The sequence below is a fragment of the Andrena cerasifolii genome, chromosome 13, assembly GCF_050908995.1.
Source record: "Andrena cerasifolii isolate SP2316 chromosome 13, iyAndCera1_principal, whole genome shotgun sequence".
Lineage (NCBI taxonomy): Eukaryota > Metazoa > Arthropoda > Insecta > Hymenoptera > Andrenidae > Andrena > Andrena cerasifolii.
This window is the reverse complement of record NC_135130.1, coordinates 9312691-9330664: the sequence shown is the minus strand read 5'-3', so window position 1 is coordinate 9330664 and position 17974 is coordinate 9312691. Positions and strand designations below refer to the sequence as shown.

The following is a 17974-nucleotide window of genomic DNA, read 5'->3' as shown; positions in this document are numbered from 1 at the left end:
GAGCGCTCGGCGAGAGCCAGCGAGAGACAAAAAAAGAAATATGCCTCGGAAAGAACGGAACGGAACGGAGTTGGAAGCGCGGATGCTGTAGACACGTGCTGCGTGAACCTGAGGAGAAAAAACGGCCATGTGCTTTTCATGCGATCTTCCGTCGTAGTTTTCGGTGCTTCGCAGCTTGTACTGCTTTCTCTGTGTATACCTGTAGCAGCAGCCAGGTCGTAAAGGGTCGCGAATTGAGTTCACCTGTTGCGACGCGGTGCAGCCGACCTACACATCTGCAAGCTACACCGCGAAACAGGCTCGCAACGTTCCTTCGAAGAATAGCACCTTCCTCTTATTGTACACAGTGATTCGGAATTATAGCTGTGAACTCGACTCGATCGGTTTTCCGACAGAGTATAGGGACTGTGTAATAACGTCGATAGCTAGTGTAGGGTGGATAATATATAGTTTATTAGTCTTAATCTGGTTCCTGAGATTCGGAACGCCTGAGCGTGACTGGCTCTACGTTTTTCGCGATCATGCGCCCGCGGATCGATGGGGGCCCTCCGGCGGGCCGCCTACGCAGCGCCCGCGGGCACAGCTGCCTTCAAAGGGCACCGCTGGTACGCAGTTCTCCGCCTATACTAGCAACAATAGCGATGGATCCATTCCGCGGTTTTTCGATGTGTAAGTGCGTTTAGCGATCGAGCGAGCGGCCAGATAAGCCTTTTAGTGGCGCACGAAAACACAGAGATGCGACTCATCGAATACGGACAGGGGAGAAAGGTTTTGTCGCGATTCAACGTGGCGTTATTGGGTGGAAGCGCGATAAGCGGGGTGTTCTCGACTCCTCGCCACAACGAAAATGCACCGCCGATAAAAACTTAATCGCGTCTGGCCCGGGCCATCGTAAATCCAGCGCTGGCAAACTCTGGGACACCGACTCGCCGGCGAGAGATCGACAGAAAAATATCGGTCGAATGAAAAGCAGATTGCTTAATCGAGCCGGTTCTACGCAACGTCTCTCGTGGATGACTCGCGGTATTGGTTAAAAGCACCGGAGCGAGGTTTAGATGGCGACCAATTAGCGAGCTTTCCCGCATTAACGCGCATCACCTCACCGATCGACGACTCGGTTGATTTGGAAAGCCAGCTCCGTCTGTACGCTTTTCCGACCATTTCATTTACGAGCGGCTGCCCTTTCACGGTATTTCTCAGCGCACCGTTTAAGAGGGGACGAAACCGAGAAGGTTATCGATGCCCGCAGCCAGGATTCTGCGGTTGCTGAAGCCTCCTTGACTCGGTTGCGTCTCGGAGCGCGGTCGTTGTCTGGCCATTAGCGAGCTGCCCCGGGTTTTTCCTCTTTTTGTCGCTTCTGCCGGCCGTTTTTGCGCAGAGACCGCCAGCTCATCGTGCTTCTTGCTCGTTTCTGCCGACATTTTGCGCAGCCCGGATAACGATTCCTCTATCCGAAACGAGCGAGCGCCGCCGCCGCGCCGAGCTGACGACGACGAACGAAGCGGACCCTTCGTCGATCGATTCTCAGTCGATCGGGCTTTTTGCTTAGTTTTTCGGCTCAGCAGATCCTCGCTTCGTGGCTCCGTATCTAGACCGAAGAATTTCAGGGTAGGAACCATCTCTGAACCTTTTCGTCTTCGCAAGGTCGCGTTAAGGCACGCGAAATCCTCGTTCCTCCGTTGCTTTGCGTCACCAAAGCGGTGGCTGGTCCTCCCTTTATTAAAAGCTCGTTCACCACTTAGCCGCGCGAAATCGCGGACCACGGACTCTCTGCCAACAGCAGTTAGCGCTATTATTAGCGTCCACGTGCTGACAATGAGACGAAACGGGTCCGAGTCTAGGTGGTCGCTCCCGTAACGATTTTCTTCCTCCCGGTTCGCTGCATTGCTCGTCCCTCTAATCGGCGACTCGTGGAAATTGCACGCCCAGAAGAGAATTATGGCAACCGAAACCACTCATAGCCCATAGCTTAACGAGGATGCAGGAGATATTGGAAACGGGGAATACTTACGATCCTGGTCGTCGTGAATTTGTTTAAAGGGAAGCTGGCAGAGACACACACTCGTACGTAAACCTGGAAGCTATGCAAAGGGGAATTCGATGACCTATGACAACGTGGATTCGTTTACCTGCCGTTGCTGGAAAATACGAACTCTCTGGGAGCTCGCTTCGAAGCTCGTATAAATCGCCTACGTGCAGCGAAATTAGATTACGAGGCGTGACTGTAAAAATTGGCCGAATTCCGGGACGCTGAATTCGATTGGGGCCGTGACAAATGACTTTCGACCGGGTGGCCGCGGATTGAAGAATTTTCTGCCGGTCGATGGAAGCGCGTGTAGGGTAAGCAGGCCAGTAGATGGACGGTTTAGTGGATTCCGGTGTTTACATCAAGGTGTTTGTTAGAAATATCTGTTGTATTGGAAAAAATCAAAAGCTTTGCACGTAGAAATGTGTAAGTTTAAAGAAAAACATTACTGTAAGTAAAAAATTAATGTATTTCAGCATAAAATGATGAAAATTCTACTCGTAGCCCGTGTCACCAGTAGATGGACAGTTTAGAACCAATAGACACTCATTTTATAAATTGGTAATATTTCAATGCAATCATCTATTACATAGGGGAGACCGGGGCTAAAAGTTCCGGGGGTAAGTTGTTCCGACGGCTCTATCTTCAAAATAAAAAGAGCGTTGTACTTTAAATTATTTTTTCCGTGTGAGTTGATCACGCCACTCTGTCGCCCACTTTAATAGCGTCCGCGACAGCGAATTATGTGGTTGTAAGCAAGGACCTATTAGTCGCGTACCAGATAAGTAAAAAATTTTCTATCATTACTTTTTGGTCTATTTCAATTATTTAACGTCGATATTATAGATTGAATCGTTCTTATGGATCAAATGACATTTAAGAACATTGTGTAATAGTGTTTATCGTTTGAATACATGTATAAGCAGAATAGTCTTTGAAATTGCTACATGTGTCGGTAGGGGCTAGTTGTTACCGTGACTTGGGGCACGTTGTTACCGTAAAAACTTGCCCCGCCGCAAATAGGTCTGTGAAGATAGCACCCGCAAATTCGATTTTTTAAAAAAACTCAACTGCATTCGTTTGTTCATCGTATGCCCATGTTTGCTCATAAAAAAATTTCGTTTGCCCACCCTTCAAAAAAAAATTATGGCAAAAAAAAATTTGCATCAGCACCCCCATGAAAACATTTTAATGATTTGTCGGTGGGAAATGATTGTCCTTCGTTTGCCCACGTTTGCCCATAAAAAATTTTTTTTTGCCCACCCTCCAAAAAAAGTTATGAACAAAATAAAAAATTTGTCTTCATCACCCACGATGAATGCATTTCAATTTTTTAAAAGAAGGATACGATTATACCCGACCTGGCCACGTTTGCCCACTCTCAGATTTCATTTGCCCACCCTCCAGAATTTAAATAAAAAATAAAAACCTCGAAAAGAAGGGTGCAGGTGAAGCGATCGCGTTAAAGTTCGATTTTTCTAGAAAATATTATCAAAATCGGTCTTTCAACGATGCAGTCCGTTAGTTTAGATGTAGAAGAGATTTGCCCATGCATTAATTTCGTATGCCCACCCTCCAGAATCGAATTATTAATAAAGATAGCCAAGAAGTGCGGTACCCGTTGAAGCGATCGCGTTAAAGTTCGATTTTTCTGGAAAATATTATCGAAATCGTTCTTTCAACGATGCAGTTCATTAGTTTAGATGTAAAAGAGATTTGCCCATGCATTAATTTCGTATGCCCACCCTCCAGAATCGAATTATTAATAAAGATAGCCAAGAAGTGCGTCGTTGGAAAGAATTCGAGACTATCGCAGACATCTGTTTACGTTTCGGCAGTGGCACTCGGCGCTGCTACCCTTTAGGGTATCAACACTGCGTGTCGTCATCGAACGTGCCGAAACGTAAACAGATGTCTGCGATACCCTCGAATTCCTTCCAACGACGCACGAAAGTCAGTCGGTCTACAGAGTTCGGACGCAACTCTTGCAAGACCGTGCATTCATTTACGGTTTGTGAAGTAACTGTGAGATTATATTATTTTCCGTTGTGCGATATCATTGCGGTAATTAGTGAAAAATGACTAGAAAACCACTCTGGTGTTATTCTGCACATGCTGCAGATGTGTGAAAAGTGTGAAGTGTTCGATGAGCGATACAAATTGAAGTGTCGTTCGAATAAAGTGAGAAAGAAGTGTGTGCAACATTTTTTGGATAACATGTCACCAAACACCTTCAACCTTTACGGTAAGTACAATTGATTTTGATAATTCATTCGGAAAAAAACGAACGGAAAGGTATTCGGTTCAACGGGTACCGCACTTCTTGGCTATCTTTATTAATAATTCGATTCTGGAGGGTGGGCATACGAAATTAATGGATGGGCAAATCTCTTCTACATCTGGACAAACGATATGCATCGTTGAAACAACGATTTTGATAATATTTTCCAGAAAAATCGAACTTTAACGCGATCGCTTTAACGGGTACCGCACTTCTTGGCTATCTTCATTAATAATTCGATTCTGGAGGGTGGGCATACGAAATTAATGGATGGGCAAATCTCTTCTACATCTAAACTAACGAACTGCACCGTTGAAAGAACGATTTTGATAATATTTTCGAGAATAATCGAACTTTAACGCGATCGCTTCATCTATACCCATTTTTTCGCGGTTTTTATTTTTTATTTAAATTCTGGAGGGTGGGCAAATGAAATCTGAGAGTGGGCAAACGTGGCCAGGTCGGGTACATTCGTATCCTTCTATTAAAAAATTGAAATGCATTCATGATGGGTGATGAAGACAAATTTTTTATTTTGTTCATAACTTTTTTTTGGAGGGTGGGCAAAAAAAAATTTTTTATGGGCAAACGTGGGCAAACGAAGGACAATCATTTCCCACCGACAAATCATTAAAATGTTTTCATGGGGGTGCTGATGAAAATTTTTTTTTGCCATAATTTTTTTTTGAAGGGTGGGCAAACGAAAATTGTTTATGGGCAAACGTGGGCAAACGATGGACAAACGAATGCCGTTGAGTTTTTCCAAAAATTCGAATTTGGGGGTGCTATCGTCACAGACCTACCGCAAATGTATAAATTGTTTCCGCTGTGCTTTAAGATGCGAACATATGAATGAAAGGCGGAAAGGGACACAACTTCGATCGCAGTTATGCGTAAAGATAAATAAAAACTGTCGCTTTTGGTTTTCTTTTAAAGATATTACATTTTTGTTGGTCCGAACCTTCATAAATAACCATTATTAATAAAATTCTGCTTTATTTCATTAGAAAATGAAATATTTCATTAAAAGGCAACTCTTATATCATAGTAACAACTTACCCCAATGCGATAACAACTTGCCCCATATAGGGGTAAGAAGTTCCGCTTCGATCAGCCACAAATAAATTACTTTCTATGGGAAACCTATTACAATATATTAAACACAAGCGTAAAATCAGAAGATATAATAAATTTAACAAGAAATTAGTCAATAGTGAAGAGAATAACTACATTATTTTCCAGTCATTTTTTATGTTTTATCGAAATCGGAACTTTTAGCCCCGGCCTCCCCTACCTCTCTACAATACGTCCAAACACGTGTTTTATTAACTTGAAGGCACGAATACGCTGAGCAATGGCTAATAAGAATCGAGCGACTAGCGCATACTGGCGTAAAACCGTACATATAAATACTTTTTCGCGTACAAAAAAAAATTCAATAAATATATCAATGTTTTATAAAACAACAAACGTTTTTTCTTTAAAATAAAAAACAATAATATAGATTAAAACTCTAGCTCTTTCAATATGAACGAGTAACCAACGATTCGTCCATCTACTGGCCTGCTTACCCTATGCCGCGCGTCGCGGCCCTGCGCCGCGTTATCGATTAACTAATACCCGTATCTCGCCGGTACACCATGATTTATTAATCCGATACCGCGCGTCTTGATAAATAGCACCGTTCAAAGCCATTCCGCGATCGCCGGCAGCAGGAAGCACGTTTTTCGACACGCGTGATTAGGTCGATCCAGAAACTTACCCAAAGGTGTCCTGCTGCTTTCTCCGCGCGCATTGCATCTCGATGGACCAGACGGTAGCTCTGTCTCCTTCGAATTGCAAGATACGCGAAAGAAAGTGGCGTTGTTTCAGATCGCGCAAGCGCCCGCGCTCCTCAACCGTCGACGATCGCTTGGCACAAGAACGCATTGTAGGTTTTCCTTGTATGCCTGCTTGTTTCTCCCAAGACGTTCCGGAATTATAGCGAATCAATACCGACGGAATGTTCCGCCCACGTTCGAGCAACGCGAGCTGGTATCCAATATCTCACAGTTGCGTTCTATATTAAATAAGTTAAATTGCGCGCGGTCACGAGCTTGTTCCCTCGCGAGATTAACGCCAGCGTGTCTGATTAGCCTGTCCTTCTGGAAAACCTCGCGCCTTTGCTCCTTTCAAGCCCGAGAAAGTTGCGCTCCGTCCTCGGCAGAATTTCGCGCGGAAAACGCCGAGCTGGAACGACAAGCGCGCCGAGTGCGTTACTCGTGAAACGAAGAGAGTAGTAGCGGTGCCGGTGGTGTTGTATCGGTTTGCGGTATGGTTCGATTAACGTGACGGTGCATCCTTTCCATAAACACAGAACGACAAGGGGGATGGTTAGCGAGACGCCAATGCGGTCGCCTTAAATTTTCGGGGCTAACGGCTGCCTTAAATTTTCCCGTCCCCTCCTCTCCTCTCTCGAAAGCTTAGAGTGCTGTTCTACATCGCGTTTCTTGTTTATCACGCACCGTTCCGCTAGCTGGCTGGGACAATTAATTCGTTGGCCGGCGTCGCGGTTTTGCTCCTCCCGTTGTCCACAGCTTCGATCGCTTTGATCACGGCGACTGATGTAACGTGATGATTCCTATGAATATGTAGAGCCCGGAGGATCGTGCTCGGACAATGGATAGGCAGAGAAATGAATTTAATATGCAAGGGGTCAGTTCATGCTCGGTAAAGCGTCGCGAGATGAATGGCGAGAGAGCGGCGGTGGCGGTCGGGGTGCGTCGTCCTCGAGGATGCACCCTCGCGTGTGCAAGTGGTTCGCGCTGGTCAGTTGGTCGGTTGGCCCGATAAACGTGACAGGGTGCATCGTCTGCGTAAATAGGTACGGAGGTAGGTGGTAGGTAGTAGGTGGCAGGCGACAGACGGCAGGCAGCAGCAAGCGGTAGGCGGTAGGCGGTAGGCGGCAGGTAGCCGGTGCCACCGGTTGCCACTTTGCGGCCGAAGCGTGCACACGATCGGTGCACGCCTGCGCGCAACCATCGCGTCGTTTTATAGACACCGAGAAGAACATCCTCCCTTGTCCCCTCAACCCTCTGACGGACCTACGCTGCCGGTCCTGACCAAGCAAGTGGGGGTAGAGCTCTCTCCTCCGCGGGCTACCCTCGCGGAGGATATCAAACTCAGTCGCAAAGCGTACGTCGTCGCGTGTGCTGATTCGCGCCCACCCTCGCGTGTCTCTCACCACCTTCCACGATCTTTTTATGCCGCGCTGAATCTCCGACGATCGTGTCTGCTGGGCATTTCGGATTCCCTTCTTTCTCGGTCCCCTGCGTCTCTCTGCCGTTGCAACTGTGAGTGTTCGCCGAGGAAGACTAATCTCTCGTCGCAGTGACTTGTTGAACGCGGCGATATGAGGTGATTATTCGAGCTACACCTGGCGCGAAGGGCGACGCAACTTCGTAGGGGATCCTCGGCACTCTGTCTTCCTCGCTAATTCGTTAACTGGCTCTCTCGAAATTTCCGTAACTCAGACTTCGAAGGAGTTTAAAGAGGTCGAGCATGATAGAGCGGAAAGATACGGAAACGGGAATAAAACGAAAAAGTATCGCGTAGACGACGGTATGTCTGCCCAGGGCTAGCCAGTGGATCCTTGCACGGTTTCGTCCTTCACCCCGGAAGAGGAAATTGGAGACCATCGGGTACGGTTTGAGTGCCAGAATCAATAATTCCGGTAGCAGGCGAAGGCGGTGGCAGAGGCGGCGACGGAGGCGGAACACGCGAAATGTTCTGGCGAAGTCGCGACGACGCCGGCGGTGCGCGATCCTGCGATCAGGAACCGCGCATCGATCGGCACGCGTGCATCTCGGGACCGGATCCGTATAAATTAGTCCCCGGAGAGTGGAAGTGGCGAATCGATCAACAGACGCGGCTCGGTCGCGGGAGCTTCTTGCAGGGAAAACCGATAAGGAACGGTTCTACTTTGATGCGTCTGATTGGAGGAGAGTCGTTTTTCCTGCGCTGCACGAGGATCACGGGCTTCTCAACTGGGACGTGCCTGATCCACGTCACGTGACACACGTCGAATCGCAGACAGTTGGACCAAGTTACCCGTTTGCTTCTAACACGGGTCGATCGATAGCTCCCGGTTGCATAGTTTGTAACTTGTATGCCGTTTCGGTTGCTCGATTGTCGCTGCTTGTAAACTAGTACGATCTCGCGCGTCCACTCTAGAACAGAGGTTCTCGCTGCTACCGTTCCGCTGGTCTTCAATTTCGCCGATCGTCTGTCCAGTCGCCCTCCACCCTCCGTTCTTATTGCCTTTTATCCCCGCGAGCGTTGAAAGACCGTGGGAGAAGAACGTTGGCGCTAACTTGCAAATTATCGATCCCACGACTTTCGTCGATGCGCCGGGCGCGCTTGTGTCAGGAGTAAATTGGGTTATCGGCGTTCCATTGCTAAAACTTGATCGCGACTAGAAGTTGATTTGACGAGCGTGATCGATGTCGGCTCCTTAAAGGCCCACGCGTTCCGGCAGGAATGCAGTAACAATGCGGAAAAATGCGTGTGATTTCCCAGGGGCGCGTGGGTTTCCGGTGACCTATCCCAGGTTCACGATGAGTGTGCTTCGCAACAGGAACCTTGAACTTGCAACGACGGGAATCATCGAGGTCACGCTATCTTAACGTCCTGCTTGCATGTAAGTCGAAAGAAGGTTGGTTGAATCGGTGATCGGGTGTCTGTTGCCTTCGCGTTTGAAGGGAGGATCTTTACCCCTGGCATAGCGGAATTTTTGCAGAAATTAACGACCACTCCTCGAAGATAAAGTCGCGTTATGATCGAATTAGAACGCCCCGGGGCTTAAGCCGCGTCCTGGCTGGAACTGTTAAAGCAATTTGCCGCTGTGGAATTGCATTGCACACGCGTACGGCTTCGCGTCCACCTCTTTGCGTTCCACCTTTGCCCTATTACGTAAACATTGAGTCACGTTGCTGCTGCATTCATTTCCAAAATGGGGTACTTCCACTGTTGTATAATAATTTCAGTTGTGCAGTCCGTGATTAACCTTGGAGGGGGCGGATTAATCGGACACGAGCAGCGGCTATAAAAACGAAAAACTGAGCGATCGGATAAGCTTTAGAAGGAATTTCGTCGTTGCCGTCCGTTCTTAGAATTTCATTTCGATCGTTTAATAATTCACGCTATGCGCAGCATGCGGGAGGTTGCGGGAGGAGATGTTTTCCGCGGAATCTTGCAGTCTGCCCCCACGACTTTGCCAAAGTTCCTTTGCCACCGCACAGCAAAGTGTCTCGCCACTGTTCGCCTTGGCCACTTTCTTGGCCGACCGCGAGGCGTCCGAGGTTTTCATGGCTTCCGATGGAATTCGAGTGAAACGTTTGCAGCTTGAAATCTCTCGGAAAGCCGGAAGGATCTGCTCGGAGATTTTTCGTGAAATTCTACAGAAGCGGCAGAATGAGAAGCTTCTAGTATTTTGCTGCTGCCCGCTCAAAGCAGCGGTTTTAATTATCCGTCCATTTGCACCGGGCTACTTGAGCTTTTCCCGTGGACTTCCCTTTGCGTGTCCTCCACGGAACACTTCACCGCGAATCGCTCGTTGTTACGTGTCGCTGAGGCAGCGTTTCGCTTTCACGCGTCGCGTCGAGGAATTAATCTTACGTCACGCTCATCCCCCGTACGCCGTAACAACTTCTGCAACGTGGGCGAACTTGTTTCTTCCTTTGATCCCTCGATCGTGTGTCGCGATTACTCGAAACCTCGGCTAATTGTCGTCCTTCTCGCTAGCTGTAATTAAACGCTGTTTTGTTTGAGCCCCGAAGCGCGACGCCAAGGCTACGGTTAATTTCACGTTATTGGAGAAATGCTGCTGACGTTGGGATCCTTCGGGAGAGGAACCACCTTTTTTTTTCACGGAAAATCGTGTTCCTCGCGACCTGGCAATTACTCCTATCGCGTCCCAATCGAAGAGCCTCATTCAAGGGTCTCCGTTTCGATCGACCACCTTCTGCCTCGTACACGGCTAGCCCCTCTACAAAACCGGGAGTAGCCTCGAGAGGTGGTAGTTATTTCGAATCCGATCGGTGGTTCGTTCACCGAACTAGAGAACAGACTGGACCAGATGTTGGCTAAATCCGTACCATTCGGCGACTATGGCCGCGGACGAGTCTCTATTGCCCTCTTCTGTCGTCCGCATCTAATCGTGGTCTAACAAAGAGGATTTTCGGCTGTTCTTCCCTTCAGCTATCGATTGCCCGTGGAGCAGATCGGGGAGCTAAAGAGGCAACTGTTACGCGCAGGCACGCCTAGAATCTTAATTCAGAATGTCCCGCATATTTTTCGACCACGGGAGTCGGAGCCAACGCGACGCGTTCCTCGTGCGCTCGCATAGATTTTGACAGGCGTCGGGCAGGAAGCCTTGCAACAGGTATCGAACGTTCGGCGGATGAGAGAATGTGAAATGAATTGTGGCGCGATTCTAAAATTACCACCGCGCAGCGACTCGCGATAAGGATTATGTAAAGAGAGCGAAGGAAGACATCGGGGATATGTCGAGCGCCGTTGAACGCAGACTGGGACGAAAGTCTAATTGCAAGGTCCAAGTTTAGCCAGATGACGCGGGTCGTTTGAGCCCGCTATGCTCGTTCCTATAACACTAAACATAGCGTGGCGAGGTATCCTCATTTTGGGAAGATCACGGAGATCGGAAAGGCTGGGGTTAATCGCTGCCCGCTTAATTTTATATCTCGGCTGATCCCCTTTCGTCGAATCGGGAACAAAAAGTCACCGATCGAGGTGTCCCCTTTCGAACAAAATCTCGAAATAACGGGGGAACTACACGCGTCGCTGAAATTCCGTGGCTGCTGCGACCGCGAGGGCCAGCGCCTCGCGATCTAACAAACTGTGCTCGCACGCGCGGCGAATCTGTCAGCGTTTATGGCAGCGCCCGGTGTGATTAATCAACGCGAAAGCTGGCAAGGGAATCTCGCCAAGAACAACGCGACCATTAAGTATCGCGTTGCGCGCCACCTTCGCCTCGGGACAATAAAACCGTCGGATTGGCTCGGTGATTCCGTTCGCGGTTGATTGAATCATTGCGAGGTGTCTGGTTGTTGGGGATGACGCCGGAAATAGGTACATAAACGGCGATGCGCCCGAATAAATCTTGCCGCGTTCATTGTGCTCCGCTTTGATCGTCCCGTGGACGAAAATTACTAATAGGCGCTGGCGCAGGGGGGAGTGCCGTCTCTCCTAGGTCAGGAACAACTCGACGTTGAGCGATTTCGCGGAGAGGAACGAGAGGACTTTGTGTTTTGACTAGCAGCGATCAGTCTTGTCGCTCTAGCTTGTCCCCAGCGGCTAACTGGCCCGGCCAAATTCACCGGAGAGATATCGCCGGAGTATCCGAACAAGGCGCGGTCGAAGCCGTCGCTAGAAGCTCGGCTGGCCGCAGCGGCGATGGGAATCGAAATCGCAGTCCTCGAAGACAAAAGGAGGGAAGCTGGTTCCATAGGAGGTGGCTAGATGGAGGGCGGAGACGAGGGTGGAGGCCGGGACGAAAAACCGTGGAAGGAGCCGGCTGACTGTTACCAGCTGCGGGTGAAGAGAGAAAGAGGAAGAGAGGGAAAACTCTTCGGCTGCGTAGCTTTCTCATTATCGCGATTGTTCCGCGATGGGTACCGGTCGACAATGGACGACACAGTTTTTTCGTCGTGGAAGAAAGAACGTACTGTCTCTCCTTCTGTCTTCCTCTATCCCCCGAGCTGCCCTCTCTCTCTCCTTTCCTTTCCCTCCGCTTTCCCTTGCTAGGCCCGTTTCGAGTTGCTACATTTTTCATTGTGCAGGAACGTAGCTGAAACAAGTCTACAAAAGCGTCAATAGTAGGTCATCGGCTGCTCCGCCGTACACGCGCTTATTTACTTCCCCTTTGTCTTTCCCTTGCCTCCTCTTCTCTCCTCCCTCCTTCTTCGACTCGTGCCTCTCAGTTTTCGGCTTGCAAACAACCGCGAGGCTGTGTCGACTGATTGGAACCGCGACGGAACGGAGAAATGCTAGGGGCGCGAGACATTGATCGCGCCTTAGGTATCGAGTACCACGCGCCAGGATCTCCGAGCAATTCGCCTTTGTTAACGATCCTTTTGTAATATTTCATTTCAGCCATTTCTGCTCCGGAGAATTCCTCGCTGTAGGCGATCTCTGGCCACGCTAGTAGTTGCTAGTCGCATCAGTGCTTGTCCAGGACTCGTTATCAAAATAATTCGCAACTAAGTTACTCTGCGTCGCGATGAATTAACTTTCCACGATCCTGTCTCTCTCTCGCTCTCTCTCTCTCTTTCCCCCTCGGGCTCATGCTATTTTACAACAGAAGCCTTTTCACGCTCCCTTTCCCCGCCTCGAATTCACTTTTATATCTTGGACGAGAATTCGCCGACGGGATTCCGGCACGCGGGCGGACACGGAAAAGAAACATAATTTCGTCTCGGGGATAAAAGTCCGACGCGCGTTTCCAGCAGGCTCAAAGCATCTCCAACCTTCTCATTCTCATTTCGTCGGGTCAGCTATGCGGAGATCAACAGAGGACACCCTGGAGCGTGCTTCTAATTGCGACTGGCGAAATTTTAGAAATGTTCAGCCACCATAATTTTCCCCGGGTAATTTGTTCGTGTTCGCAACAATGGCAACTGGTTATTAACTAGGGGACGTGTGGCAAAAGCGTTAAAAGTGGAATAACCCGGCGATATATCGCAACGAGTAGGTGCGGTGCAGGGAAAGTCAGTTTCCAGTAGTATAGGTCAGCGGCATGTCAGCCGGCTGCACAGATTCCACCGTATCATTAAAACAAGGTGATTCCAATCAGAACGAAACATCTGAAACACTCAGGCGGATACTCTGGCAAAGATTCGTCCAGGATTCGTCGATCTTTGCAACGATCGATCATTGAATGATGAATATTTCGGTCTCTCGACGGGGCAAGAATGCAATGGCACGCAACAACGGGGTTGGGTTTATCCCTCCCCTGCGTCTTATATCTCACGACAAAACAGCGAGCTGCGGGTCTTTTAGAGGCTCGCGCTTCCACTGCTTTCGATCTTTTCCATCCCCGTTCCGCGTGCTGAGCCGGCGGCGGGGCGCGGCGTGCGACTCGCCGCATCCCCTTGAAGGCAGCGAATGCCACACGGTGCATGCAACACGATCTCTTTGTTGGCGAAGAATGAAAAAGTCTGGCGAGTATTGCTCCGCTGAGCGGTCCGCGACTACACAAGGCACATTAAAAGATTTTCATCGGGGATTTCTCCGCTGGCGTGCACGTTTCCCCTGTCGTCGACGAACAGAGAAGTGATTTCCCTGAGATTCCAGCGAGCTCGTCCGAGCTCTCTTCGCGGCTGGCAAAGTAATTGCATTCTACGTTCACGTACCGCGGGCAAGTCGGTCCTCGGTACCCTTTGCTCGCGTTTGCCCGCGTCTTTCTATCGCGAGCACGGGAAACTTTGCCGCTACCTGATCGACTCGTCGAGAGCTCGCCGCGCCAATACCCTGATCGCAGAGCCGTTGCATCAGATATGAACATCTGGCCGAGGCTCAAATCGCTGGATCCTAATTTCACTGAGATCTCAGAGTGTCTACGACCCTGCGACATTTTCTTCAACGTTATTCCTCGCGAACAGAGACATTCCCGATAAATTACTCCAGAGGAATGTCGAGCGCGGGCACAGACGCTCCCACGATTCTTGGAGCAAACTTTGCTCGTTTTTCCAAAAGAAAACTTGGCTTTCAAGAGGAATTGGCAAGTCGAGTACGCACTGCGGAAGACGTACCGGAGTCCCGGAGAATCGTGCACGCTGAACTGGAAACATTGTCGCTCGCTCGTAAGGAATAAGCATAAATCAACTCGAAAAGCACAGAGCTCGTTGGAGCCGCGCGGGCGGTACATATTTCTCGAAGATCGAACGCAGAATTCCAGCCGAGGTTTCTATCCTCCGTATCCTTGGAGTCCACGCTCGGCGAAATATTCCCACTGGCCTTCCTTTTCCAGGGAAAAGAAAGAGAGAAAAAGAAGGAAGGACTCGTTGACACGATTCCAAGTCCCGGCGTGTATGAAATTAAGTGGCACGCGAAAGCATTCCACCGCTGGCTAGATGTCGGGGTCAAGAGTTTAAAGCTCGCATTGCGCGGCCCCGTACGCGATGCGTCGCCTCAACCTCATCCACGTTAAAACATTTACGCCGCTCGTTGTTTTTCTTTACCGGCACGGCTGCTTGTTTGACGCTACGACGACTCTCTGTAACCCTTTTGCAACCCTCTGCCCCCGGTTTTATTAGTCCGCTGGAGAGTGAATCATTAATGCTCCCTTCTAATTATTCCCACGACGCATGAATCGGCGCGGCGCGCGCTTCGGAACCCCCGAGGATAGGGGCGTGATCGATTAACGATCGATGACCTACTGAACCGTCATCGTCACTCTTACTCCTCTCGTGATTTCTCCTTATTAGACTCGAATATGTAATTAATGGCTTCCCTTCGAGGGTATTGTTCGACGACGTGGATCCGGAGATCCCTCGGGTTTCGTCGCTTTTTCCTGGAAACCTGATAATTTTCGAATATTGAAATGCTCGAATATCTATGCAGGAGAGAGCTGATAAAAGCTCGAAGACGCGCAGCGCGAATTCCACAAGAGTCTCTTGGGTCGAAAGCATCTGAAACACGTTGCGCCGTCGAAAGCTGTGATGCCAGCGATAGTTATCTTATTCGATGAAAGGATAATGGACGTTTCGCGTAGAATGGCCAGTATCTGACGCGAAATATCGAATGGCGGAATGGTGTGGCCACTCCGTCATCCATAAAAGTGGACGTCGACGTTCAATCCGACGGAATCGCCGATAACGTTCTTAGCCTCGACATAAACGCCATGTCAATTACTGGCGAGCCTGTGCGGATAATACATCCGACATCCCGTAACGATCGCCGTAGCTCGACGTAGCTCGCCTCAGCCTTAGTTCACCTTTAATACGCTTCTCAGCTTGGCTGAAACTGCGGGTTAAAGATCGTGATCTCGCCTCGCCTCGCCCCGCACTCCCTCGCCTCTCGTTCTTCTCCTCTGAATCTCCTTCGTTAGGGTAATCGCCCTCTTTCTCCAGACTCCAGACATGAGGGTAGAACCCCGAGGATCTTGCAGCCGATAGACGTAAACTCTTTGGCACGGTTTTACACCGGAGCTTGTACCCCTCCGTTCCTTTTTACCTTACCTCTCGATATTATTAATCCCGGCAAGGCAATTCCAAGTCTTTTAGGAACTGCTCCTTCCAAAATATCGCGAAACTTGGCCTGGCAATCACCGCGGGGACGCAAATGTTGCGTTATCCTGGTTGCCGTGAATTCCGGAGGTAGTGTTGTATTCCGTATTTTTCGTATTACTTTTATTTTATTAAATAACTTTATACAAATAACGGAAACTAAGACGATTACAGATAAATACTAGATTATAGATTCAGAACTAGATTCTCGTGTCCAGACTATTCGGACTGAAGTGCTCGAGTGCTTCTTACTGGAAGAATTGCGTGTAATATATACATATGTACGGTTTTCGGTAAGCTGAAAAGTGGGGGTTGTCCTGAGTTTAACGGTCGTTAAGGGATGAGGCATAGAGATCGAGGTTCAAGGATGAGTAATAGGGTACGGATAAGGTCGTAAAAGAAGGACTTCAGGATGCTTACTATTGCTATCTGGAAAACTAACGCGCTGACTAATACTTTATATAGATTTAAATGACGTTGGTATACAACAGTAGTTGAGAAAAGAAGGGGCAGGAAGCCAGGCGAGAAAGCAGAGTGACGAACGGAAGGTGGAACGGGGGAGACGGAGGGAACATCGACAGAGGCTAACCCAATTTGCAGACAGAACTAAAGCTGAGGGGACACGCTCGGGAAGTCCGTTAAAGTCTCCCTGACTTAATCGTTTTTCAGCCAGCCAGGGGGGAAAGGAGCTAGACAAGAATGTCGCGAAGACGTGTAACCGATTCGCGGTACCACCAACCGTGACCAACCAGAAACCGTGCCCATTCTGGTTCGCCCACGCTCGCGTTTCCTTCGGTTTTTCGTACCGGTAATAACCGATACCTAGTGAGTTACCAAGCCTGAACGAGGAACTATTTCGTACGTTTCTACTTAGCGGGGCAAATGAGAAATTTTATTACCAATTTCGTTATACGTCTCTGATTAATTGCTGGGCTTGAAAGCAATGGCCGGGCGAGCGTGAGTTTCTGTTATGCACAGGTTGCGTTGCATAAAACGTGTGTGGCACGCGGTTGCATCGTTTCGAACCAGATACCACCGGCCACGGCGCGAATGGTAAAGGGGATTTACGACTTCCTAGTTGGAGGTTGGAGCGGATAGAGAAAGTGGACGCGATTCGCGGGTAGACGGTGCACCATTTGTAGTCGGTGCTGACCTACCGCGCTCTCGATTCGTCTTAATGACCGTAACATCGCCGACGGATCGCGGTTTCCCGGAATACATCACGTTCGCGCCGTTTCCAAACGGTCGCCGTCGTATTGCGTCCACTGTATCATCGGCCACCGTTGTTTTCCGCGGTCGGATTTTACATCGGCAGCTGATCGTTCGACGATACGTGAGTGAAACTTTAATTCCGCAGAATCTATTCACAGCCGAGCGATTTATTCCCAAGCCGGTGCGCGGCCAGTCACTTTTGTTCGGTGCCGATGGAGGACGAGTATATGTACGCCTGTGTGAATAAACATCGTCAAAGTTTCCACTTGTCCGCGGTACTTCGCCCGCGCGGAGCAAAGGCGAGCACGGTACATATTTCTCCTCGAAAAACTGACTCGAAATTTACGCGGGATAACATACATATGTATCTTCGGTGTTTCGAAAACATCGCTGGAAACGCGCCAAACTGAAACGGTTCGGAACAGATCTCTGCTGAGTAAAAGTCCGGTTGATTTGTTTAGCAGCGGTTAGCAGGTGAATTCGAAGGTGTTCGCGAAAGAAACGACACGCGTGGCGTCGCGCGGCCACGACAGAATTGATTTCCCTCGAAGGGCCAAGAGAAACATGCCACTCGACGCTGTAACCCAGATTTCGAGCGCGCCATGCCAACCGGAAGACAAGCACTCGCGAGGTTCCTTCGCGCCGATGCGATCGCGAGATCCTTTCCGCTTTTTCCCCACTCGCTTTTGACCTTTTTCTGTTTCCCTGCTCGCCCCTAGCGTTCACCTTTCGCACGGGATGCCACGGACCGACTACGATGACGAGCAGCAATCTTTCCGAGATTTTTCACAGCCCTTCTTTCCCACTGCGCCTGGAATTAGGTACCCTTGCAATTAGTTCTCTATGCAATTTAACTTCCAGCGTCCTGCGATGTAGATACGCACCAGAGGTACATGGTAGGAAATTCGGGAAATTTCGAAGGGAGGTGCAGGGAAATTGATCGGTTCTTCCGGCGAACATAATTGGAATTCTCGTGAAACACTCGGCCTCGTAAAAAGCCGCAGTAAAGTCGCTTGAGGGGCTGCGAAACGCGAGGTACGCGAAAACGGGCCGTAAAATGTTAGCGATCATCTTCTCGAGTCCGCGTAGCAGAGATGAACGGACGTGGGACGAAACGACCGCGAGGTTTCGCGTGCAATCGCTGCAGATAGTGAGAATGGATTTCCATAT

At 49.3% G+C, this 17974-nt stretch overlaps 1 protein-coding gene across 5 annotated transcripts in view; it reads left to right on the top strand.

The window, feature by feature from the left end:
* Msi (RNA-binding protein musashi) overlaps positions 1 to 17974 on the top strand; it is a 118664-nt gene that overhangs the window by 25589 nt on the left and 75101 nt on the right. Inside the window, exons 1-2 of one of the 5 annotated variants that reach the window (XM_076825485.1) lie at positions 7490 to 7703; positions 8865 to 8985. The exons of 3 other annotated variants lie outside the window; for them this stretch is intronic. The gene's annotated coding sequence lies outside the window, so the exon portion shown is untranslated. Of the gene's footprint in view, positions 1 to 7489; positions 7704 to 8864; positions 8986 to 17974 lie in introns of those variants that run through there. One more of the 5 variants, XM_076825484.1, reaches the window with a different exon arrangement.